At 28.2% G+C, this 25,807-nt stretch overlaps 1 long non-coding RNA gene across 1 annotated transcript in view; it reads right to left on the bottom strand.

Annotated features, from left to right (window-relative positions):
- The window catches only part of LOC107436714 (uncharacterized), a 108,952-nt gene extending 103,224 nt beyond the window's left edge, over positions 1–5,728 (bottom strand). The window contains exon 1 of the long non-coding RNA XR_011636418.1: positions 5,603–5,728. This is a non-coding gene — a long non-coding RNA (uncharacterized lncRNA). The remainder of the gene's footprint in view (positions 1–5,602) is intronic.
- Positions 5,729–25,807: the final 20,079 nt, after the last annotated feature.

The raw sequence follows: 25,807 nt of genomic DNA, 5'->3' as shown, positions 1-25,807 counted from the left end.
TTTTTTAATGTAGTCTCCGATTTTTAATAGCTTTTTTAATATAGTCTCTTATTTTTTAATAGCTTTTTTAATATAGTCTCTTATTTTTTAATAGCATTTTTAATATAGTCTCCTATTTTTTAGTAGCTTTTTTAATATAGTCTCCTATTTTTTAATAGCTTTTTAATATAGTCTCCTATTTCTTTTATTAGCTTTTTTAATATAGTCTCCTATTTTTTAATAGTTTTTTTAATATAGTCTCCTATTTTTAATAGCTTTTTTAATATAGTCTCGTATATTTTTATTAGCTTTTGTGCAATAAGAGTGAAAGGCGCGGGATTAAAATTTTTTGAGACAGCGGCAACGACAAAAGCAACTTTTTATTTATTGTTTCCCTATATATTGGAAGAAAGCCCTTAAAACCATTAAGAGCCAAAGCTCCCGCTATGGGAAAAACTACTCTTTATTTTTTTCCTGCTTCCCCGTCAGGGATTTATTTAAATTATCTTACTGTATTACTAAATATAAATTCCGAAAATTTTACATTATTTTTTATGAGAATGAAAAATACTAAGTATTTAAATTTTATGCTGAAAATAGAATGAAATTTTTTTCCCCATTCACTTTGTCGAACACAATCCTTAAAAATTGTGGAAAATCTTTAGAAGTAAGTCATCTTCAACACCTGTCTAAAGCTGATTCAAATAATTTACAACAGGTAGTTGATAACGACCTCCCTGCTCATCACCTAATATGGGAGCTTTGACGGGAAGTATCAAAAACAAGCTATAAATATAAAACTAATTAATTTTTTGTACAAAATCTTTTATTCTACTAAATGCTATAATTCTAAAGAAATATTGCCGTTAGACATAGCGGCACCTAATGGTACAGGATAAATTTGGAAGTGCTCATTTGAACCACGGATTAAATTAGTGAAAATTGCAAAGAAACTGTAAAATATTGCGAAATAATCGTACATAAGAATTTCAATGCGAGTTTTTAAACATCTGAACCGAAATTTAGTAAAAATAAGAAAAAAGTGCACTCTGTAAAAAATTCCTAATCAAATTACTGCGAAAAGCACCGGCATTCAAAGTGACGGTACTTTTTACCATAAAATCCATTATTACCGGAACATAAAATTTTATAAACCGTAATTTTTACATTAATAAACGTAAAGTCCCTGCATCACTCTAATTAAATAGGTGTAAAAATTACGATCTAAGACTTTACGGTAAAAATGAATTTCACCGTAATTTGATCCGGTATTTTTCACAGTGCATCTGTAGAGATAAAAAAATAAAAATTTTAATTTCTATCAAAAAATAGAATAAACAGTACGAGGATTTCATTCTTTCTGAAATTTGAAAAAAAATTAAAATTGCTTTTTTTTTTTTTTTTTTTTTTTTTTTTTTTTTTTTTTTTTTTTTTTTAAATATCAAGATTAGTGCTCTATCAAAAACCGTAAAAAAATTTCGATAAAATATTGTGTGAAAGAATTCCTGTCGATGGAGTTCCATCAGGCTTTTATATTAACAAGATCAGGTATTTTTTAAAGTATGATTAAATTGAATTATCGAATTAATATTTATCAAAAGATAGCAATTTTCATCCTATTTTCATTATTGCTTATTTCTAAGAAAAAGCTGTTTCTCATGTTAAATATTTCCACTGTATGTATTAGCTTAGAGAAACGGTAATCTTCTACTATTTTTTTCCTGCAAGCTTTTAAATTAATGTTAATTTTAAAATTGTATTAAAATTGTAACAAAATATAATAATTTCAACACTTACTCTTTCTTCTCCCTTTTAGCCATGTGTAAAGTCAAGGCTTACAAAAAAAACTTTCACATCTAAATAGTCAATGAAATTTGAGCTACATTTTAATTACTCATGTTTGAAAAGATTTTAAAGTGAAAAAGAACCGAATTATGTTACTCAATTAGCATCAAAAACACTATGAAATGATTTATAAGTTTTAAAACAATTTATATTTCAAACTTTTAAGCTGCTTTAAACTCCTTAAAATTATGAGAAATTTTAAAGATTTTCATTAAAAAACTAAACTAAAAGAAGTTTGCAAATCTTGTAACTGACACAATTACCACAAGGTATATTTTGAGACATTATTTGCAATTTTATAGGTCATTCTTATAATAATTTAAATATTATGAAATATCATATTAGCTACCTAATTTGAGGCAAGGTTTTAATCTTTTTATTTTTAGAATACTCAATATTTATTATTGTTGATTAAGTAAACAAAACCAGAACATGGATTCAAGCATTTTAATCGGAATACAATTGTTAAAAATAACTGTTTAAGGTATAATGTCCTCTTTCTTTCTTTAAAAAAGCATTGATTGGCCCATTTATATAAAAACCAATCTAATATATAGGCGTCGATTTAAAATATTTCGTAGAATAGCAAGTTTTAATACTATCTGATTCCAAAAATGTTAGTTTATCCTGCAGCCTTCAGGAATGCATAGATATGAGAATGCATCTAAAGGAAAAAAGAAGGGGAAAAAAGCTTAGCAATGGCTTTTAATTTTGGATATTTAAATTAAGATTCCGAGTACCCCCTCTTTCTATAGCGAGATTAAAAGTTCGTTAACACTTCGTTCCAAAAAGAACAGTTGCACAGTCAAGACTTAACTCTCACGATACCTTCATTAATTTAACTGAGTTGTCACATTTTGAGCCCCACTCTATTCTTAGGATTCATTTGTCATTTTCTGTTTCACGCTTGAACTAAATTGCTCCTGTAAGCTACGTTTGCCATTTACTTCGTTTTAAATTCTTTCTTACTTACTCTTCAATATTTAGTTATTAGTATTTGTAGGAAAATCTTTATCATTAAATATATTTTTACTCAAACTCCGTTTAGTTTGTAATTAAGACCCAAACTTAGATGACATAATTTTTTTTTACACTTCTGTTAAATCATTTGCTTTTTAGATTATTTCAGAGCAAAGAGGGAATTTTTTATTTTAGTTTTTTAACCAGATTTACAGAGAACTTCAAAGAAAATTGCACCCTAATTTTGCATCTTAAGGTATCTGACTAGTGCAACTATAGTAGTAGTTTGAACTACAGACTAAGAGAAAAAAAGTAGAATTTCATTTTTCATGCATGTTAAATGTTTACGAATTTACTTTTTTAACTACATTTATCCCTAACTTAGTAGTATATGCACTTGTTTTTTAAATAATGATTCAAAACATAGTTACATAGTCTTCTCAATAAAATTCTCAAAGGATTTTTAGCTTTAGGGGATGGAAATTTTTTTTACAGTGTTCAGCCTCTATGCAAATAAATGCCTTATTTTTACCTAAAAATGGCCATTAAAAATAATAATAATACATTTTTGCCAGTTTTATGAGTTTTTACACATAATAAAACTAATAAACTAGTTTTTTAATCTTTTATATTAGTATATATAAAAAATATTGTCGGATACCTTAATGTAGATATTTTAAAACAATTGCAAGCAGGAATGCACAAACTATGACCAGCGGGCCAAAAGTAGCCCCCGAAGAACTTGCCCCCTGAACTATCTAAAATACTGAAAAACATTAAAAAAAAATTACAAATTATTTTTTAAGCCATGTTCTTTGACAGAAAATTGCTGATCTAGTTTTTAGCCTTTCTCAAAGTATGAAAGTTCTATTAATGTAATGGGACCAAAGTTTGAAGTGAAATGTAATTACTAATGAATTTGTACAAGCTAAAAGAGAAAAAAAAATCACAAGTTGACAAGATAAAGGAAAAAAAAAATTTAAATTTCAAATTTCTAGCAATAGTAATTACATAGATTTGTTTCACATTTTATTTTCTGAATATTAGTGAAAGTTACTTTTTGGTTAAATGTCAATTTATGGTGCTTTTCTTGTTATGTGTCCACAAATTTACAATAATTTACTTTGTAATCTAATAAATAAATTTGCTTAAATTTATTTACAATAATTCTTATTATCTGTAGAGGAAGATTATACATTGATAACTTATTCTCAATGCTTTCAATCAGAATCTTAATATTTTCCAAATTTATATAAAACTGGATATGTTAATGTTGGCCCCCAACTCTGTATTTTGTAGTTTTTTTAGCCAACTGCCTGATTACATGTTATACGTAACATTATGTATTATATTATATTATATTATATTATATTATATTATATTATATTATATTATATTGCCACAATCAACCTATAAGAACTTCTACGCCAAATTCATGATTCTGATAATATAGTTTTAAAATTAAGGATTGAATCATATGAAAAGTTAGAAAAAGGAAATGGTAATTTGTTTTATGATTTTCTTCAAATACTAAATGTTTTTTTAAAACAATAAGTAAATGTGGTTTACAATTAATTTAATAAATTCCTAAAAGGCGGAATAAAAGCTGATTTAAATTTTGCTGTAGGGGAATAAAAATAAAATTTTTATGTACAATGAACGATTTTTTCTTCTACAATTTACATTTGCTTTTTTGTTAATAATTTTTACAAAATATAAGATTTTAAATACAAATTTTAAAGATCTTTTTGTCAGTAAAGGTCGCTTATGACTATCAATCAAAATGTCTCCTCGTAATTGAAATGTATATACAAGTTTACAAATAAAAATAAAATTCTTCATAGGTAGAAGTCTTATAACTGTTCTTATAGAGAATACATTATTTTAAAACTGAAGAATTATTTTTATCTACCATTTGTATTTAAATATTTATCAAAACAGCAAATGTTTTTTTTTTAAAATAATAATTGAAGATCAAGAGATTATTTTTTTAAAAAAAATAACGTTGGGATTGGCACATAATGCATTTTTAGGATTACTTAGTTATGACAAAGTAATAACGTGAAAAATCGGTTCTTCCCGGGAGTTATTACAGAGTGAAGATGGGTCATACTGTGGTAAAACCCTTCTAGTCCGCGGGAAAAGCAATTTTTCTCCGAATCATCTTTCATGATCGTTCTTCTCCACCAGTCTTTAATTATTTACCCTTTCTGAAACTAACATCATCAGTCAGTGATTAGCACGATGAGACAACAAATAAGCTTGATTTTGTAAATAGAAAAACTCGAAAATAAAATTATTCTAAATAGAAAAAGAATAGTGTTTATAGATTTCACATATATAAATACAAGAATATGAGTAAATAATTATTAAAGATCTAAATGGTTTTTTTCTCTTCAACAAATCGTAACAAAATTTGCAATAGTAGTCTTATGGTTTTAATGATAACACAAATCCTTGCTAACAAAATGCTAATTGAATTTTGTTTTCTATCCTTTTGTTTCGCTCATTTTTAGCAATATATGTATAAAATTTAGATGCTTAAATTTATTAAAATACATAGTGTCGATAATCTCGAAGGACACTAAATAGAATTCCATCATTCATTCATTATTAAAATAATTCCTGTTTTTTTTGGGGGTATATATGCTGAAAAGTTCAAAAATATTTGAAAAGCTGCAGTGTATATACATTTCTTTTTCGATAAATTCCACAGTAATCGGTGAAACTACATAACTGCTTTCAATAATGTTGATAATTAATACTTTTTTAGTTCTGTAGAAAAGAATTTTAAGAAGAAAAAAGACTTAGTACTTACTTACTGGTTGCACTTTCCATAGACTTCGGCTCTCACAACCACTGTGTATCACTGATATTTCCACAATATTCCTGCGTTACTGTTATATATCTGCACTCTGTTCATAAACTGGCCTTTAGCTATAGGCCCAAACTACTACAGTATAGGAAAGGGCGATATATAACCTGAGTTAGGACAGAATGGTAAAGGGGAGGAGGGGTTGAGAGTCCTTGTAATAATGCAAGTCCGAAATGTGGGAGGCATAGAGCATCATGGGCAACTGCACTACATTACAGCATTAGGCTTAACTCAAGCCCCTTTAAGGTTGTCTTATCCTAAATGACGGCTTTTAATCATGGTTATAATGGCAGCTTTATAAAGCTTCCATATCTTTTGAGTGATATATGACTTCATGTATTATGCTGCTTAAAGTCAATTTTAAACCAATAATTAATACTTATCGATCGCTGATACGTACTTTTCTTTGTTAAGATATCTGATAGATAAATGTGATGTTTCGCTAACTTATTCACTGAAATTTTGCGTAAAAAAACACACTGTAAAAAATCTGTTAAATGTACGGAAATAAATGTTAGCTGGTGTGTCAGTATAATACAGTTTATTTAGCTGTAAAATACTGTTATTTAAAAACAGACGCTCTGATAAGTACTGCTACTGAAACAAACGAACTCGTTATTTTAATAAACAAACTCTGTTATTTTAACTAAAAATTCTATAAAATAACTATATTAGCAATATGAACGGTGTGAGTGGAGAGCAGCATTTGTACGACCTGTCGACTCTGGGGTTCGATCCTGGGTCGCGTAGTTGGAAGGCGTGAGCCCTGTCCTTTGAGTTACGGCAACTCTAAAAGTATGCAATATGCAGAAAAATCTTTAACTGTTTTTATCTTAAAAATTTTACTTCTTGAAATAATATTTAAGTGTAAAAGCGATTAAAACTTTCGCCACCTACCCGTATAAAAATGTCTGGAAACTGTCTGGAAAGAAATATTATATATAATATTAATATTATATTTCAGAAATATAATCATCCGGTAGAGTACGAATTTTAAAATTAAATCGAATTGCAGTTTAGTTTTATTTCTACAATGTTATATCCATAAAATAATTGATAGAAAATAAAAGCAAGTAAAGAAAATAATCATAAAACGATTTGAAAAAAAGATAAGCAAAACTGCATGCAAAAGCTAGAATTTGAATTGACGGTCTTAATCCGTTTATGATTAGGATGAGAAACAGAGAAAACCGTTTTACCTACCAAGCAGCTTTAAACCGTCAAATCTAGAGAAAATCTGTAAAAAGAAGAGGAATTTTTTACAGTGCTCGAATCACGAAAAAAAAAAAACAGTTTTTTTTTTCTTTTAGCAGTTATTTTCTTTGAAAAATATAGTTTTCTTTTGTAGAATTTAGAGTTTTTTTTTTCAGTGTATGTTAAATTTAAGTTTCAAACTATAAAACTACAAAATACTGTTGTATGGCAGTTTATTAACTTAAAGTAACATGATGATCCAAATAGAAAAGTTATTTTAAAAATAGCGTCATTTATGTACTGAATCATTTTTCAATAAAGTCATGAATCTTTGAACATTTAAAAGAAATATTTAACATCAAAGGCATGAGCAATAAATGTTTCTTGTGTTAAATTATTCTATATGAATGTCTTAAAAACAATAATGAAAGCAAATTACAACATTTTTGCTTATAGAAAATGTAACTGGAAAATAACTTAAAAGTTGGAAAGAAAGATTGAAAATTTTAACAACAGTTTACGCTTTTACATCTATAAAAACAGGTAGAAAGAAACTATGTTAAACTTTGAATTTCAAATAAATATTGATCTAATTAAATATAATATCGAAATAGAATAGTTGTTGATAAAAAAAATTTTTTTAAACACATTCAGTTATTTTTCTTTTAAATTTGAATATCATGTACTTGAAAAGGGTGAAATATTAAATAAAGTCGAGAATATTTTAGTAGACTAATTATTCTTTATAAAACTTTAACGGATGTATCACCACTTTTACTTTCATATCTTCAAAAACCTATGTAATTTATACTAAAGTTTGCATAGTCTATTCACATTTTTTACTAATCCATGACTTGAGTCAGTGAAAGGAAAAATCAATTTGTGATTAGTAAATATGTTTTAATGCCTACAATTTGTAGGCCTTTAAAACTTATCGGCGGCTGTCGACGATCACTCTTGTTCTTAGTTTTCTCTTAAATGTTAAAAAATTCCTTAGACTTTTTTTTATTACTTAATCCGTTTTTATGAAGCCGTGACAGCTCAGCGGATAGAGTGTTCGCCTTCCATTGAGGTGAACCGGGTTCGAATCCCAGCTATGGCTATTCGATACGAATTCCGCATCCCGCTTGTACTGACCACAGTGTTGAAGTAAAATACCCCAGTGGTTGACGGATCATGGGGTACAGCCCTCAGGCTAACGGTTGGAGGTGTTCGTGGTTTTCCTCCCAATGTAACGCAGTTAGTTCCAACAAGAAGTCCTCCACGAAGGTAAATTTCTCCCAATACTTGATCCAGGAGTTTCCTTGTCTTCTGGATTGGGTTCGAAATTACAAGACTTCGGAGTTAAACATCGGTAGTTGTAAACCCAAAATTGGGTCGGCTGTTCAACGACGGTTGTAAAATAAAAAATTATTTAAAAAAATCCGTTTTTATTAACTTGTTTTTGGTATGCAGAAAAGGAATCAAGAAATAAAAATTCAGTCCGTTTCCCGACTCGTTAGAGCATTCAGATCCTCAACCGGAGGTCCGTTTCCGATGACAATGCAAATTTCAATCGTTTCAAGTTCGCAACAAATAAAATATATCGCGATGTTATCGTCAAAGGAAATTTATAGTTAATACAATTTCTCATACTTAAAAAAATATATACAGACTCAAATTTTGCTTAGAACTCTATGTTAGATGACGATATCAGTTTAAACCACCATGAAGAGTTTTTCCTTAAGAACAATCGTTCTTGATTGAATTGAACAATTGAACAATTGTCGTTAAACGGAATTTCGCCTCCCTAGAAAGAAATAATGAAAATATAATTATTTCCTAAATGTTGCTTGAAACATTTATCCCCTTTGATTATCGTAATTATGACAGTTTTTTTTTCTTTTGGTATAAGCAGATTAGTAAACAATTAAAGAGAAAAATAATTAAAGGAAATTAAAATTTTAAAATCTTCATTCCTCAATTAAAAGAATCTGAGTTGTATTTGATGCTCAACCGTTAAATTGAAATCTGATTATATAATTTTTAATGAGAATCAAACGAAACTTTAAACAAAAATAAGAATAATTGCCAGAACCAGATGGAGATAGATCGTGAAAGCCGTACTAGCATTTAATGATCAGAATAATAAGGATTTGGAAGGAGAAAAAAAAAATGCATCTCTATTTAAGAAGTCTTCTGAAATTACCAAACGGTCTTCAATCTGCTAGATCAAAATTTCTCAAGGTCAGACAACTGGTTCATTCATAAGACAAAACCAGTCATAAAATTACGTTTATAAAAGAATGACCGTTTTCAGTGAAAGGGAAAAAGATATAGGAAGAAAAAAAAAGGGTTAATAATTTCAAGATTTTTTTTTCTTTCGTTAATATTGAAAAGGATTTTTTTTATAAAAAATAAATAGACGAAAGCGAGTTTTGCCAGAACTGTTTTGAATATTAAGAAAAGCACAAGAATATTTTTATTGATTAATCGGCAGACAATATATTTTTAGCAGCAGACGATATATATATATTTTTTTTTTGGAATCTCAATTTATTTTATCTTAATCATTTAATACGTTGTTAAATCCATATCATGTTTCTAAAAAGAAATAGGAGAAAAAAAATACAAGCAGAATTCTTTTTAAATAAATAATCCCTAGAAACTGAAGCGCAAATATATACTTGATTAAAAACTTCCTCTGCTTCAAAAAATATGATGATAATACCATTTTCTTATTTTTGAAGCCAATGAATATTTTAATAAACTAAGGAATTCTTTTTAGTACATTTTAAATATATTTTAAGAACATTGAAGACATCTTAAAGGCATCTTTTTAGTATATTTTAAGTGACTAATAACATCAGCTTTCATAGAAAAAACTGCTTTATGCCAAAGAAACAACAATATTTGCGAAGCCGCCCCTAATTCAATGATAATCTCTGCTGTTGAAGAAATTTAGTCGTGTTGAAATTATTTTTGGATAGTTTTTTTCCTTTTAACAAGAGATTAAATGTTGTTCAAAGATTTGTACTACATTTTTCTTTATGGAAAATATGACAGCAGATTCGCTCATACTTAAACATTCGAAGACCGTTCACGCGAGTATGATATGCTTCAATGAAGTAGCTGGATTGTACGTAATGAAAAGCAGAACGGTATTTAATGATTTAATGTAAGATACATGTATTGATACATGACTAAGGAAAAAGAATGGTATAAGTCTATGAATGCTGATTCGAAGGAAAAAAAACAACTTTCCGCGCCGGCAGGAAATATTTTTAAAACAGTACGGTTCATCTTCATTGAGTAATAACTCTCGGGGAAAACCGATTTATTACGTTACTGATTTGTGAAAACTTACTCATTTTCAAAAGTTGTTGATTATATCGTCATTTTTTGTGAAAAGAGCGACTTATGCCCCATAAGTCGCTCTTCCCCCTTGGTTTTTATATGACTAAAATTAAATAATTTAATATTTTCATAAGCCAGTTAAATTTTTTAAACGCGAGTTTCCTGCAACCAAGGAATATTAGTAAAATAATAGTATGAAAAAATAAACAAAACAAAACAAGCACTGAAAAAAAGGGGGGGAATTAAAAAAAAAGCGAAAAAAACAAAGGATGAAAAACAAGTTGTTTAGAATTCATCTCATCTGTTGTTAATCTAAATTTGTTACATTGTATCTAGTTGAGCGAATGGGGCTCATGTTTTATATTCTAATTGGGATAAAACGGATTCTCAGATACTTTTAAAGCACTTACTGCCTGTTTAGAAAAAAGCGTGGACATCATTTTTTTTCTTCTCTAAAGTGCTTATAAAGATACATTGTAAAGAGTATGACAAAACTACAAAATTTCCAATGAAAATAAAATTGAGGATTATCTTTCTAAATTATGCATTATTCACGAAACAATTCAATTAAGGATTGAGTGATGCGAATGCATAATAGTTCTAATCGGTTTATTTTTATCATGCATGCATATTTGTAACGCTTTGATGCTTCTATGAAATATTTATTTTATTCTCGGGTTTTAAAATGATATAGGTATATTATATGTTTATGCAGACTTATGATCTGAGGCAAAGGGATAGCCTAAAAAGCAATATTAACATATTTAATGATACAAATTTTATACTAAAAATCCTAAATTCACAGATTTTATAATCAGGTTTTAAACTTTTTGTCACATTATATACTTCTGCAATTTAATTATATCGCAAAAAGAAAGCTTAAAAAGTGAGTTAATAGCTTATAATATAATAGCTTATTCAAAAGAAAAAAGAGCCTCAATACTAAATTCAAAATTTATCTAATTTATTTTTAAATATTAAAGTGTTATACTCATCACTTATTTTTGTATGCAAGCTTATTCTAAAGCAGAAAGAAAGAATATATAAAGTTACATAATATAGACGATATTAAATAATATCAAAAGCATATTTCAAAGAGAAAAAGTTAAATAATTTTAAATTCACAGATTTTAGTTTATAATTGATATCTATATATTTATAATTGATATCCATATATTTATAATTGATATCTATATATTTATAATTGATATCATTGATATCATACCAATATCAATATTGATATCATAAAGATATCAATTAAAAATATCTTATTATGATATCCTTTCATAGCATAAATTTTTCTCGTAATTTTCCATTGACGCTTTAAATTTTACATGTCTCTACTTTTAAATAATTTTTTGCATACTGTTTATGATGTCATATAAACGAGCACATTTAAAATAAAAATCCAAAATCGATCACGATAGGATTTACCAAAAAAACAAAAAAAACTATAACTAACTAAAATTTGATCGACTTTTACTAGTAAATTTCAAGACCATCCTTCGGTAAATATCAAAGCATACGCCAGATTTGATTTGATACTAACTTATTATTCGATATTTAAATATTTATTCTATATTTTAGTGTCCAATTATAATAGATTAGGAAAAGTATCAGTGTTGGAATACTTGGTGTGGAAATAATAACCGATATTCTATACCCTACGTTTTTTAAAATATATAATAAGATCTTTGCCCGGTATTCTCAACGCTGACGTTTTGCTTTTAAATTTCAGTGGTATTTCCTAGTATTTTCCACACTGGTGTTTTTTGTTTTTTCAATTAAGTTTCAACCGAAATGCCTTATATACTTTGTTCGGCATTCCCTACAATGATATTGATGTGTTTTAAAGTTAAGTGCTCTCTCCCGGAATATATTTGCCCAGTTTTTCCCACACTGATACTTTTTTAGGGTTAAGTGCTATTGTCTGGCATATATTTTCCCGGTATTCCCGAAACTGATGTTTTTCCAAAATGAACATTAAAAATATCAATGAATAAGCTAATATCAGATCAGACATAATTTTTCGGACATTTATAATAGCTTCTATATGATTGTTGACATTCACCGGTGAAAGTCTTTCCCGATTACATATTACATACAACAAATATGTTGACAACTTTCTAAAACATATTCAAATCATTCATGAAATCGGAAATATATTAGTTAAGTGAACAAAATCAACTTTATTTAATTACAAAATCAACAAAATTTTTACCGACAACTAGCTTTTAAGAGAAGTTTCAAAAGTTACTCAAAAATTAACTCCGTCAAATATCTAAAACAACTCACTATTTTCAGTTAAAAAGTATACAATTCATACACCTAAATATTTGTCCCATTTGTGACTTTCCTTTAATAATTAAATAGAAAGAGGGGGAAATTTTGTACTTTTAAGTATTTCAAAATCTATTAAAATATGAATTAATGAAATAATTTGTACGAGAAAAAACTTTCAATACTGAGCCACAAAATTACAAAATCCCAATGAGAGTTTTTCTAAATAGTTTTATAAAACTTTCATTCCTGCAAGTTGGTAATTTGAATTAAACTGCTGATAGAAACATTGAATAAAATTTTTAAAAAAATTGGAAATAAAAAAATTAACACGAAGAAAGAAAAAAAATAAATTTGAACTTGTTATTTTATTAAATGGTACCATGCCCATTTCCCTCAATAATAATTTTTAAAAAGTGAAAAAAAATGGTACAAATCAGAATTCTAATTGCAATTAATACTTCAGTAACTCCAATTCAACAAGTAATAATGGGATACCTGCAAGTGACGTAGTGTGGCTATGTCGATCTTGATTGGTTGTTGAAACATGGCATTTGTTTACGTTTGCAACTGTTATTTCCATTCTATTTCGACTAAATCAAGTCAGTCAAGTATCAATTTTCTCAAGTGACGCGTTCTATATTCTTTCGCAAAGATTTTAATTCTCTCTATATATATTTCTTACTTAACACAAAAACAGACATAAAGTCCTGTAGAACATAAATTTATTATGCATCGAAGTTTCCAGATACACAAAACAAAAATATATTTCGGCTACAATAAAATACATAAACAAATAATAAATCTAAGTTAAGTAAAAGACGCAGACGAAAAGGAGTTACGTTTCTATCAATTCGCTGTTCTATAAGATATTGTATTTAATTAACTTTACGTTAATTAACTTACGTTAATTAATATTCTAACTTATGTGGAGAAACTTTGCTCACTTTAACTCGCCATTTTGCTTATAAACGATCAGCTGGCACTGACGTCGAAGGTTACACAAGTGGGTATCCGTGATCTTTTTCTTGGAAATACAAGTACCCAATTGGGAAAAGTCTTCGAAATTTCAGTAAACATGTAGGAAACAGTTGAAGGGCTGTAACTCGTCGGCCAAGCATGTACGTCACATACTCTTATCGGATTGAAGTGAGGTGAGAGTGCAGGCCATTCCGAAAGGATGATAAATATATTCTCAGATTTAAGGGATTCGTTTACGATATTTGTTCAGTTTTTCATTTGTTTGCCTTCCATAAACATAAATTCTGCGCCAATGGCACCCCTACACATTGTGCTAGAATGAGATCCCAATAAATTTGATCTATCATGGTTCCTATTTGAACACGCATATCAGTTCTGAAGCTCAATATAATTATACCCCAAACCAGCAATCCTGCACCACCACAACAGCGTCATAGAATGATATCTTATGGTAACGGGTACCTGGCTTTCTAAATATGAATGTATGACATGAATCAAACTGCAAACTAAAACTGGACTTTTCTACACTGTGATGACGTCAACATTGCATGTTCTTTACTCCTGGTTAATCTCTGGCAACGGTTGCCGAAAATGGAAGACAACCGACAGGTCTACGAGCATACTAGACCAATATTTCCCAAACATCTGCACACGGTCTGCCTTGAAACTGTGGTACCCGTGGCTGCAGATAACTGCAAAGACAGATTGGATGCTGCTTTCTATTTGCTTCATTTGGCGATTTTTGCAAAATAACGTCTTCGTTCGGTGTTGTAACTTAAGAGCGACCTGTATTGTAACTTCTACTAACATTTCTATCCTCTTGGAATTGTTGTTAAAATTTAGACATGGTACTTCGGGCAATTTCAAGTTCCTCGGATTCTTACATTTGAGTACGCCCATATTACAGGCGGCCGATAATTCGACTACAAAAAAAATCATCCAGCATGCGTTCTCTGTATCATAATTATTCGGTTATGGCGCTTGTGAACAATTTTACTTCTTTGCCGCCATTCCTTTTGTACCCCTCTCTTACATTCTCGTCATTGTGACGTATTATCGACGTCATCAGGTTTCATTCCGTGATATGTATATTATTCTTGAAGATGTGTGTGATAGTTTTGCAGGGAAAATCTTTATTTCAGAGTTCAATTTCCACTTGTTTCTGAATTATCTTCAATTTATGGACAAGAGTGTAATCAATATCAAGTTTCAATCAAAATCAAGTTTCTAAGCTTTTTTTTTTAGTTTTATCGCAACAAAGCAAAATTTAATGTTAAGTGGACATCTGAAACAGTGGCGGTGACGGTTCTTATGATTCTTCAATTCAAAGCGAAATTTGGAATTCGATTGACATCTGTAAAAACAAAGCAATTAAAATTCGAAGTATACGACAGAATGATTTCCGTAGCAGATAGTGTCTAAACGGTATCAAAGTCAATACAAAATTATTTTTTATAAGACCTCAACGCTAAATCTATTGTCGTATTAGAATCACAATTCTGCAAGTTTGTCTACCACGGTTAGATAAAATTATAGCTGAAATCTAAAAGTGTATCATATGATTTTTTTTTAAATTTTTATCTCTTAAAATATTTACATTGCAGAACTAACTTGCAAAAATTGCTGTGAACGTTAACACAAGTTAACTTTTCCTTATAAAAAAATAAAAAGAAAGAAAACTTGAGATTCGTGAACCATTTTTTTTTGCTTAGAAATCCCTTATTTCCTTATATGGATTTAATATTAAAAAAAAAGGTGATCTTATGTTTCAAACAACAATTTTCTATAATAACAAATATCTTACGGATGGTCAATATGGGCTTTAATACGAGTCATGTATATTATATATAGATGACTCGTAATACTATTTCCTTTTTTTACTGTTTTTAGCTTCATCATCATTATAAAGTCTTAAAGGTAGGTCGTTAGCTTAATTGCGGTAATAGAATAAAATTAATTCGATAGAAGCTTTTATTTTTATGAAAAAGACACTAATTAACTCACTAAAAATAGGACATAAGGAGGTAACTGATAAGCCATCAATTTATTTCAGATAATTCTTTTTTATACATTCTTGATATGAATTATTGCTACATGAGAGCTTGTAGTTAATATTATACTTGTATTTACGTACTTATTATAGGGCAATAAATTAATTTTGTACCTACATTTTATAAAATAATTTTTTATTTATCTAGCAGATGTCTATAAGTTTGAATGGGAACAAGTTTTCTTTAATCACTATCTTTCCGCTTAATGCATTCAGACGTGCATAAGAACCTGATTAATGAAAGAAAAGTCATAATTCTCTTCTAGATTTGAATATCTATGACAATTTTCTAAAGAATGGCGTAGCAGTTTCCTCTAGCGCTGACAAAATAATTTGAATTAATAACACTGAGGAACAAATTTTTTGTTGCATTCATTCAAATATTTGATCTTGCCTGATTCGGGTGTGGGGATTTCAAATCTTATATTAGTTTTGCTTCTAAAGCTGCAGATTTTTTTTAAAATGACGTTTTTATTCTATTTTCGACGTAATGTTTAAAAACGTTGTATGTAACAGGAGGTCGCGTAAATGTTGCGACAAACTTCTAGAGGAGTTAGGACACATCATCAGGATTAAAATTGTTTAGTAATCCGTGCCTGAAAATGTCGTCGTACTCGCCTAGGGGCGCTTCCCTATTATGACCTATTCAGAAGCATAAGAGGAATTAGCTTGAAGAGAAAAATCAGAGATACGAAAGTATTTAAGATCTGTTAAATACTCTCACGTAACAGGAGAAAAAAATTGTTTTTTCGTGTTATCTATTATAAATAATAAAGGAAAATTAAAGAATTACTTGCAATATATAAGTGTCTCATTTGGTCTTTAGAATCGTAATGTTTGATTTTGTCACAAATCTATCGGTTGTTAATTTAATTCATATTTTTTAATTTGTTAAAAATCAGCTCTTAAATTGTGATTGACTTACTGACTGTTCATGTAAAACAATTGACAGCTTAAAATTGACAGTAATTTGCCAAATATTTATATAAAAAAGCAATAAGAATAAGAATAATAAATAAATAAAATAATATTCAACAAATAGTAAGAGTCAAACTTTTAATCTCAATATAGCAACATTTTTTAATCGTTTTCTAATTTTCAATTTTGAACCTTTCTTTTATTTTAATGTAATGAAAGATAATTACACATTTTTTTTTTGAACTATTGAAGAATAATTACGAATAAATTATTCTGCAATAAACGATTCTAAGTTGCGTAAAAGTTGAATACTAGTTTATTTTCTTCTTGAATTCTGATTAAATTCGATACATATGTGCCTGAATTTTCCAAACTAAGCGCTTATGAGTTTCAACTGGGAATCATGAAAATTGAATATAGTGGAGATATAGAGTGCTAAAGAAGTTTAGAAATAATATGGTTTACTTATCCTCTTTCTGGAATCTAGGAGCTATCGCGACAAGGGGTTAACTCTCAAATTTCTTATAAATACTTAGAGTCTCAGCCCATTGCTTACACCGTTTACCAACCTCCGTAACTACTTCATATTCATCTTTATTTTCTCTTAAAAGTCGATATTTCCCAAGCAACAAAGAATATTTTGTTAGTAAAATATAAACTTTTTAATATAATTTTATGAAAGAATATTTTGTTACGATGTAAATCGTAATGAAATGATATCTTTAATGGAAAAAAAAGAATGGCCAAAATGCTCATTGGCTAGTTAAATTAGCAAAAAAATACGATGATTTTATAACTTCAGAGCATAGCATAAAAACTATTTATTTGGTTAGATGTACTTTTCAGCTTTGTATTTTTTACTAAATAGAAGTAAAATTTGGAAAACCAGAATTTCTGGTAAACCGTTACAATATGAACAGGAAAATTAACAATTAAAGATTTAAATACCATACATATTTTTACTGACCAGTTGAAATTATTTTATCTCTTTATAAAACTTAAGAAATTTCAATATAAAATGCTATTGGCATCTCTTCATTTCGATAATTACTTACTAATTATAATTCATAAATTTTTTCCATAAAATTATCACTATTCCAGAAAATTCGTAGATCCCCGACTTTTGTAATCCCTATTATTCAATGAACGTAGTAAAAAAAAATCCAATCTTTCATGCATTAAAAAGTTTAAAATAGTTTTAAAATAATGAGTAGAGTTTCCGACAAACCAAATACAATCTTAAATTGTATATTTTAATAATGCTTTGTATGGAATTTGCAAGTAACTATGTTAAAGCAAACTATCAATATGCATGGTTTATATCACCGATTAGAATGAAAACTACATATAGTTAAAACATTCTGCTCCAATTTAAAGGACTACCCAATTCCCTTGTCTTTTGGATATGTAGTCTTAGTAATTACTCGTCCAATGCAAAATTACAATTCTGTTGTCCTCTTTGTAAATGCCTGAATGAATACCACTTACAGAACTAATAAACTGACTTCTCTTTCCATACTTTGGCGTTCAATTTAATCACCAAATCGGGATAGGGCGGAATTCGAACTGAGAAGTTAATGTTTTGAGTTCAAATGCTTGGTAGATTGTACTGTCTATTCTTAGGTTTGCAATTTCGGAAACTATGAATAATTAATTTCAAATATGAAATTTGATTTACATCAAATATTTCATAGAACAAATAATCCAGATGTTTTGCATAGAGTAAGATTAAATTGGGATGCTTTAGTGAGATATTTTTTGTTGGCTTTATTATGATTTTTTTTTTAAATACAAGAAAATTAACATAAATTAGGAATATTTTTCTAATCACAATACTACACATTTAGAATCCGTTTCGAAATATGCAAATCTGGAAGTTACAAATTCCAGAAACAAACAACAAAAAGTAGTTTTCATCTTCATCTTCAAATCAAAATAATTCAAAGCTCAAAAATGTACATTTCGTTTCTCTGTACTAATCAGATTGACTTCTTTTGCTTTTAGCATAAAAATAAAATTTTAAGGATTTTATGAAAGTTGTATTGATAGAATTTAGTGAAACTATAACAAGTGCATGTAAATTGAATTTTACAACATTTTAATTTCTAACCAAAAATTGAAATAGATATACCTTGGCTAAAGGAAAATATATCATAATAATAATATAAATAAATAAATATAATCATCATATAAATAAATATTAATACTAGAGATAAGTCAAATATTCCCGACACTTAAGCGTCCAATAAATATTAATAATAAATTGATAAAAACTAATTACATAATAAATTAAAATTATTTAATTCGAGTCTAAATCGGAATAAATAAGTAACTATTTTATTTGAAACAATAAATAGTTCAATGGAATTTACTCTAACAATACTGGTGTCGAGAATATTTGGCACTTTTGACTGATCAACCCCTCATGTTTGACATTTCTGATAGATCACTTTCAACATCTATAGAACGAGTTGTTACTCCCCTCGTTAACTTCAGTTTAGCACCCTTGTAGTTTACGAACGCGGTAAATCCGCTTTTACACTACTTCTTTAGAAATATTTTAGCATTGAAATATATTTATTTTTATTTCGATTGTCAACGAAATAAATTTAAAAAATGTAGATAAATTTGACGAGCTTTAATTAAAATTTATCGCTTGTGAAGATGATCTCGAAAAATTTAATGACATATAAAAACAATTTAGTATTACATATCAAATAAAAAACCAACAAAAATGTGGGCGAGCGTAAGCGAGTTTTGAACAATTTTGGACTCCATTCCTCTTCATTCAGCAATAAGAAAAAAAAATATTAAAAAAAAAATCACAATTCACAAACTCCTAAAATATGTAAGCAAGACCGGGATAGCCTGGTCGGTAGGGTGCTGGGCCCATGTCCAAGAGGTCGTGGGTTCGATCCTCGCCGACCGAAGACTCCCCGTGTAGTAAATGGTGACTGATGCACGCTAAATCTGTCGAGTCTCAAAGTCCTCCATGTTCCCACAACAAATCAATACCTCTGGGGGTACTGATCCAGGAGTTTCCTTGTCTTCTGGATTGGTTCAAAATTACAAGGCTACGGAGTTGAACATTAGTAGTCGTAAACCCATGAAATTGGGTCGGCTGTTCAACGACAGTTATAAAATAAAATAAAAAATATGTAAGCCTACAACTTACATGCTTATGAATGAAAGTGACAACTCCCGTTTTATCTTTTGCTTTAACTTTGACTTTTACAATTATAATCTAATTTAATGATTAAATTCAAATAAATTATGTGATTTTGTATGAAGAAAAATTTGTGTTTCATTTTAAAATTTTGCGTGGAATATCTATCAGGAATCCTATGTGTTTTCAATTCCACAATTCCATAGTTCTTTTAAAAGAAATTTTTTCCCAACATTTTCTTTCCCATAGCTTAACTTTTAAAAACGAAGAAATTAAGAAAATTACGAAGTTTTATTTACTGCGTATAAGCTGCAAGCATATAGAACTCATAACATAAGTTTAAAATGTAGAGAAAACATGGAAAATAATTAAGATTAAGTAGAGAGAAGAAGAAAAATTATTAAAATGAAATATTTTTTAAAAATATTTATAAAAAGAATTTCATTAATTTTTTAAGAAAACAAAATAGTTAAAAGATATAATCTCGTCATCAGCTCCCACGATTATATCCGCAAAAAGGAGTGCTTTCTAATATTGTATTAACACAGCCAAAGCAAAATATATCAATAGTGTGAAAAGCACTCAAAAAATTGAAACGAAAATAGAACACATTAAGTAAAAATATATATACGAAACAAAACAAATCAAGCAAATAACAGAAAATAAAATGTAAGAAAAATGCAGAACAAAACAATAAGGCGAGTAGCGAACTCACACGTACCGGAATCCTTCAATAATGATAAAAATATTTTAAGATTGCCAGATTACAAAATATGAAAATAGAAGCGCAAATAGAATTTGAAGGGTAAATAGAGGAATCTCTTACGGAGAGTTCTCACTACAGTGATAAAGCGCGTTCGATTTGTTAGTTGCCTTGGATTGGTCCGAAAATGGACGTGCGCTAGGTAATACTATTATGCTGGATAATTTAAAGTTTATAATTAATAAGATTGATATTTAATTATACAATTTTAATGATTTTAGAAACATTTGTTGAAAACATTGTTGTTAACATTTGTTGAAAAAAGAGACATGATTTGCCTGGTTTGCATAGATTTTTAGCCACAGATTTACCAGAACTGGATTTGCACATGGTAAAAATATAAATTTAGCAAGCAAAAAATTTTTTAGTAAATTAATTAATAATAGTTACAATTAATTCAATGATTTTATATAGAATCTTATTTTATTAGTTAGGTGTCCATTGCTTTTTTATGAAATTTTTAAAGAGTTCTTGTGTCAATTTTTGAATTCCTATAAAATTTAGAACAATCACATGTGGGTTTAATATTTACCTATTTAAACTTGACACCATTTTCTCTCTAACTACTTAAATAAAATAACAATATTATTAAAGAAGGTTTTTCTTGGGTTATCACTAATTATCTACCAATTTTAGAATTTACTAAACAAAATAAAATTAATTCTATTGCAAATTTTGATTTCTAGTATCTCTTCAATAGCATTCCCTTTTCAAAACTAAAAGATGTTCTTTTGAGTTATTACTATAATTGTAAAAATATCCTTAATTGCGATTTTGATTATTCGGAAATTCTAATTAATTTTTGTCTTATTAAAAATTGTCTTTATAGTGAAAAACATATTTTTATTTAAATTGGTGGAATATACAAGAATCTAATTTTTCATCTCTCTTAGCTAACTTACTTTATACTATTATGAAAAAAAATTATACTGTTGATAATAAATTTGTCTTTAGACTTATTGATGATTTAATTGTCTCTACTTTTCAAGATTATACAATTTTATTAAATAATATTTAGCCTGAGACAGATACGCGGCTATAGAAGGTAGGGGAGCCCTCATATATAAAAGATAATATTTATCAGTTTTTTAAATTTTTCATTTTTTCTAAAATTTATAAATAAACTAAACGGATTTTTGTATGTTTGCTTACTTTGAAAGAAACCTGATAATGAAACCTAAGTGTAACCTGAAGACTTTTTCATAACCTGAGTGTAACCTGAAAACTTTTTCATAACCTGAGTGTAACCTAAAGACTTTTTCATAATCTAAGCTTAATTCCTCTCTAGCGACAATGTAACGAAAAGAAGAAATTTTCATGAACTCAAATAAAGTTCAATTGTCAAAACATATAACAGAAATGTTACAATTTATGTTGCATGTCTGTAGTTATGCATATACTTTTTATTCTTCTTTTTTTATAGTTCTGATTGATACGAAAGCAAGTAGAAATTTTACCTCTTTTATCTAATATTTCAATCACGTGTATTTGCACGAAAGTGTTAAGAAAAAAAAATTTTTTTTTTCTCAACTCTTTATCCACGTTTTGAAGCGGCTAGTTTGAACACACCTGCTAACACCAATAGGCGGGAGAAGAAAAAAATTGTTGCCATTTCTCACTTTTAAAATCTTAGTTTCTTAACACCTGCGTGCCTGACCTATATCGTTTGCTAACTTCTTAAGATTGCAATGTTCTTAATCATACTTTGTAAAATAAATTGGTGGGCATTCCCTTGTCTGAAACAATCTCATCGACAAATTATCGTTTTTTTTTTTGTTCACCTCTTTCTTCGATTTGAGAATCGATTTTAAGAAAAACGAAAGGATGTGCATCAGAAAGAAAGCGATAATTAGAAAATGGAATTGTTGAAAAATAAGGGTTACAAATGGAATTAAAAAAATATATGTTAGCATTCGAACAAAGAGGGTGGCGCAATATTTAAGCTGCTAGAGCTTCCACTTATGATTACCGCAGGTGGTAAAGAAAAAAATGACATTCGAGAAAATTAAAAATTGAAAGCGGAAAGGGTTGACAGTGATCAGCTGAATTACCCTGCGGTGGCGGAAATATAAATTGGAAGATAGGCATATTGAATAAAAGGAAATGCATACTTTTAATGATATGGACAATTATTATTGTAAGGAACGCGTAAAAAAATAAAATTATAATCACTACATCTAATTTGATTGATGCTCCTTAGTTATAAAAATAAATATTTAAGAAACAAACACACTGCACAAATTGTTTTAAATCTCATCAACTAATCCTTATGCCTTTTTGTTTAAACCATAAGAGTCAACAGTTCAATAGTTCGACATCGGACTTTTCTGAGAGCTCGCGTTCGGCTTATATTCTATTAAAATTTTACCCGGATTCAAGTAAAGTATTAACGCTTTTTTTGTTTTTTATTTTCGATTGTTTTTGTAATAAAAAGAATTTTTTGACTTAGTTACAGTTAAATCTTTCGGGAGCGACGACTCTCTGTTCCACAGTAAAATGGCAGTTAATGGAGATTGGTCGTTCTTAGAAGTTACCTGCATTGTTTTCATAATATTATCGAAGATACATGATTTTCCCCAAAAGATTTTAATTTTAGTTAATGTCATTTTCTTGGAGCGGAAATGCCACTTGTGTTCGCGTCATGAGGAAATTTAGCGTCAATAAAAAAAAGATCTCTACTGATATGAGTATGGATAAAAACAAATTTACCAATTATGAATTATAGAACTATTTAAAATGAACAATTATATTTTTTGTTTTTTGTATTTAATTTTATATCATTAAATTAGTTTGCTTTAAAATATGAGAAGAGGTTTGATTATTAAATATGCTTAGTTTTTTATTAAAATGACTCTTTTTCTCAATTAACTTCCAACTCTAAAATAATCGTCTTTAGGGCACTCTGATTGCAACATGAAGCTGTAGATCCCTTTCAGAAATCGTCAAAAAATACTCTCTAAATACTTTGAATACATTTATATTTTGATTACACTTATTTGTATTCTAATTATTTTTGTTTTTTCGTGTTTCCTTATTTGGCCTTTTTTACATTTGATGCAAAGCTTTGCCCGGTCGCTGGGAGAGGTTTTGATGATCTCTCCTAAAGGTTTTCTTCAACATAAAACTTATTAAAAAAATTCCGTGCCTCCCAAAAGTGGTCGAAAGCGAGGAGGTCGCTACACAGAGGTGGTCTTTTCTGGAGTTCACTGTAAAATTTTGTAACAATTACACAAGTAATAAATCACAAAATGTTAAATATTTTTCTAAATAATTTTTCATCTCTCAAAAATATTCTAAATTTCCTTCTCCTCACTTGTAGGACTTAACTTTTAACTAACCGGAGTCGGAGTCGATTGAATACTTTTGACTCCGACTCCAGCAAAATTTTCTTCGACTCCGAATTCAAACCTGAATATTTAATTTTGGTTAAGTCAAGTAGATAAACACAAACTTCTTTAATCAGTATTAGTTATTCATAATTGATACACGGAGAAAAAATTCCGGTAAAATTACCTTACTATAGTAATAACATTTCTGGTAAAAAAAAAATTCTGATTAATAAAACCAAAACATATGGTTCACTGATTTGGTAATTTTTCCGTTGATATGGGAGCAGTTCATCGGAAATTCTGGTCATTAAAATTGTTTTTCGTATTACCACACATTTAGTAACAAGTGCAAAACTGAAAAAGACATTTAACCGTATAAATGTTGTTTATGCCATGTCCTAAGGAATTGTGATAAAATTACCAATTTTTACCATATTTACCAAATTTTAATCACATGTTTTAAAGCCATATTTTATTGTCAATTTTACTAAAATAATTACCAAAGCAATTTGGGAAAAATTACCTAGCTTTTTCGTGTTTCCATAGAGCCAGAAACACGGTAAATTTTCCATATTCCGGAAGTTATGACCATATTTTTTCCCAGCGTGGAATTCTTTAGAGCTTTTTTTATGTAAGCAGCTTTATCAGTTTATATTTAAAATAAGTGTTTCTGCTATTCCTTAAAATTTACAATCAAATCAAATAAAAGAATATTTCACATCATTCATAATAATAAAGAACAAAATAATTTTCAAGTAGTTGAATTCAGATTGTTAAAGCTTTATATTTAAAGCAACTCAAAATCAATCGATGATCATATAAAAAGTTGAATCATTAACTTATTATATTACTTTGAAAAAAAGTGTGGAAAAGTTCCTTGATAATCCCTAATGATTCTCTTAAAGAGTAAATAAATATCACATTTCTTGCACAAGCAAATACATAATTATACAAATAGTGCATAATTATATAACTATTCTATATCTTTATATAATATATAATGAATATAACTATTTATATAAAGATAATGAATATAACTATTCATTATCTTTATTTAATCATTAGAATTAAGAAGAAAAAAACACACATTTATTTATCTTTATTTCTTTATTTCACCACAATTATAGAATTAAGAAACACACATTTATTTATAATTCAAACAATATCTTGCTAGGCTATAAGTATTTTTATTAAAAATAATACATTAAAGTGAAAAAAGTAACTAATTCGCAAGATTAGTTTCATTTCAAAATCTCAGCGCATGGCAACACACATTTATTTATCTTTATTTCATTACAATTATAGAATTAAGAAACACACATTTAAGAAACAACACATAAAAACACACACATTTATTTGTAATTCAAACAATATCTTGCTAGGCTATAAGTATTTTTATTAAAAATAATACATTAAAGTGAAAAAAGTAACTAATTCGCAAGATTAGTTTCATTTCAAAATCAAGCGCATGGCAACACACAGGAAAAACTGCATAAAACTTCTTAAATCCAGTTTTTGTCGCCAGTATGGCTGAGACGAAAACGATGATGTATTAACGTGATTTATACAAAAATAAAAGAAAAAAACTCTGTGGAAAAAAATGGAATAAATTACTGTGAAAGTCACAACTGAACGAAGAGAGAGAGAGAGATGAACTTTTTTTTTCCAACTTGAGGCTAAGAAACCTTGACCTTGCATATACCGAACAGAAAGGAAGTATCTTTTAGTAAATAAAATATAATAATTATGGATTTATTCATTAGAGCTCTTCTTAAAAGTGTTAATGGCTTCAAAAGCCACGAAATGAAATAGAGACTCTGTAAAAAAAATTGTACACCGTTATCCCAATATCATGTTCTTCTTAATTTTTAAATTTATTTTGATTTTAGTTCAATATTCGTAGAGATTGATACAGGAATATGTTTAATAATATATGTTTAATAATATATATATATATATATATATATATATATATATATTATATATATTCAAATTAATTTACCTATCATTCAAAATGAAGATAATCGGTCACATTTAAATGGAAAAAAAATGCTAGAAATGTTCAAAATAATGAAACTAAGAAGAAAAAAAAATATGGTCAAAACTATCAGAAAATGGTAAAATTTACCGG

Source organism: Parasteatoda tepidariorum, chromosome 3 (assembly GCF_043381705.1).
Source record: "Parasteatoda tepidariorum isolate YZ-2023 chromosome 3, CAS_Ptep_4.0, whole genome shotgun sequence".
NCBI classification, from domain to species: Eukaryota; Metazoa; Arthropoda; class Arachnida; order Araneae; family Theridiidae; genus Parasteatoda; species Parasteatoda tepidariorum.
The sequence above is the reverse complement of the archived record's forward strand: the minus strand, read 5'-3'. Positions and strand labels throughout refer to the sequence as shown.